The following is a 2,679-nucleotide window of genomic DNA, read 5'->3' on the forward strand; positions in this document are numbered from 1 at the left end:
TCACAAACCTTGATGTCACTTCACAGCAATACAAATTATACGTTTTTAAGCAACCACTACAAACTTTAGCTAACTTTAGCTGCATCTAGCCAAAATCTATGGAAGTGATGGATGCAACTGTGTTCGTAAAAAGCCAAACCAAATAATTTAGTTAATTCCGGTTGATTTGGCCTTAATTACTTTGAAAATTGTACGGCTGCCTCTATCTCTTCCGTTGATTTCTAATTAGCGAAGGCTGAAGTTAGCTGAAGTTTGTAGAGGCTGTTTAATGAAAACCAAACAATGGATTAACATTAAGTTGCAAAAATACTGGACTTGTTTTTGGACTGAAAATGAATTTCCTTATGTTGACTTGCCATCTTATGTCACGGGCGTGATATGGACTTTGGCCACCCACAGATGAAATCAACATCTTGACCATTAGACCGAGAGGTAATTCCCTCTTTGGCAGAGGGTGACACTGATTTTGAAGTCACAGGCAGGGCTACCTCATCACAAGACCATGAGCCCGACTCATGTCCGCTACATTCATCTCCCATGAGTGACAGTCCCCCAGTTGGGCTTCACTCTCACGGCCAGTTCTGAACCCTGGTCACCAACGGGAGAAACCAATGTCTTGACCAATAGACCAAGAGGAAATTCCCTTTTGAAGATGCAGACAGGTATATCTCATCATCATACTATAAGCCTGACTCATGTCCGCTACATATATGTACATGAAAATTACAACTGAGAATCCTGTAAAACAGTAGTGTTTTACCCATTTTACTTACCTTTGGTCTTAATGATTTGATGGCGCCGACAGAGATGGCAGAATCGCGACTATCTCTTAAGAAACTCTACAGTATTTTGTTTGTTTATGTACTATTTTTTACGTTATTAGCTCAGGAATTGTTCTGTCATTACATACAGCCAGGAAGAACTATTGGATAGTTGAGCGATGGAAACTCACCAGAACTTCCAACATTAAGACCAGGATTACGACTGCCCTGGAGCAGGTCCTTGGTTTTCTTTCCCCAGAGCAATTTAATTTATTCCAGAGGCTGACCCAAAACAACGGCGGCGGAGGAGAGGTACTCGAGGCGGTCTTCTGGTCCGACTTAGGATACCGCTCCCGAGTATTTTACTYGCTAATGTCCAATCTCTGGATAATAAAACTGATGAGCTCAAGGCGAGAGTTGCTTTTCAGAGAGACACCAGGGATTGTAACATACTCTTCTTCACAGAAACATGGCTCTCTCGAGATATACTGTCTGAATCTGTAAAGTCAGTTGGGTTTTCAGTACGACAGGAACAAACATCTCTCCGGGAAGCAGAAAGGTGGAGTTATATGTTTTATGATTAACGACTTATGGTGTAACTGTGATAACATACAGGAACTCAAGTCCTTCTGTTCACCCGACCTAGAATATCTCACAATCAAATGCCAACCGTACTATCTCCCCGAGATCATTTTGGTCAATAATAGTCACAGCGTTCTATATCCCCCCCAAGTGGATACCACGACGGCCCTCAAAGAACTTCACTGGCCTTTATGCAAACTGGAAACCACATATGCTGAGGCTGCATTTATTGTAGCTGGGGATTTTAACAAAGCAAATTTGAGGAAAAGGCTCCCGAAATTCTATCAACATATTGATTGTTGTCTCGCGCTGCTAAAACTCTTGACCATTGTTATACTGCCTTCCAGAATGCATATAAGACCCTCCCCCGCCTTCCATTCGGCAAATTGGACCACGATTCCATCTTGCTCCTCCCCTCCTATAGGCAGAAACTCAAACAGGAAGCACCCCTGGTGAGGACTATTCAACGCTGGTCTGACCAATCAGAATCCACGCTTCAAGATTGTTTTGATCACGCGGACTGGGATATGTTCAGAGTAGCTTCAGAAGAAAATAAAGACACATATACCGATACGGTGAATGAGTTTATCAGGAAGTGCATAGGAGATGTTGTACCACTGTGACTATTAAAACCTACCCTAACCARAAATCGTGGCTAGATGGGAGCATTTGTGCAAAACTGAAAGCTCGAACCACCACATTTAACCAAGGCAAGAAGACTGGGAATATGGAAGACTACAAACAGTAAAGTTGTTCCCTCCGCAAAGCAATCAAGCAGGCTAAACGTCGGTATAGGGACAAAATTGAGTMCCAGTTCAATGGCTCAGACACAAGACGTAYGTGGCAGGGTCTACAGACAATCACGGTCTATAAAAGGAAAACCAGCCACGTCGCGGACACCTTCTTCGCTCGCTTTGAGGATAATACAGTGCCACCGACGCGGCCCACTAACTAGGACTGGGGGCTCTCCTTCTCCGTGGCCGACGTGAGTAAGACATTTAAGCGTATTAACCCTCGCAAGGCTGCCGACACAGATGGTATCCCTAGCCGCGTCCTCAGAGCATGCGCAGACCCGCTGGCTGGTGTGTTTACAGTTATATTCAATCTCTCCCTATCCCAGTCTGTTGTCCTCACATGTTTCAAAATGTCCTTTTTCCCTAAAAAAGCAAAGGTAATTGAACTAAATTACTATTGCCCCATAGCACTCACCTCTGTCATCATGAAGTGCTTTGAGAGACTAGTCAAGGATCATATCACCTCCACCTTACCTGCCACCCTAGACCCACTTCAATTTGCTTACCGCCCCAAAAGATCCACAAGACGATACAATCGCCAC

The sequence above is a fragment of the Salvelinus sp. IW2-2015 genome, linkage group LG12 (genome assembly GCF_002910315.2).
Source record: "Salvelinus sp. IW2-2015 linkage group LG12, ASM291031v2, whole genome shotgun sequence".
Classification (NCBI taxonomy): domain Eukaryota; kingdom Metazoa; phylum Chordata; class Actinopteri; order Salmoniformes; family Salmonidae; genus Salvelinus; species Salvelinus sp. IW2-2015.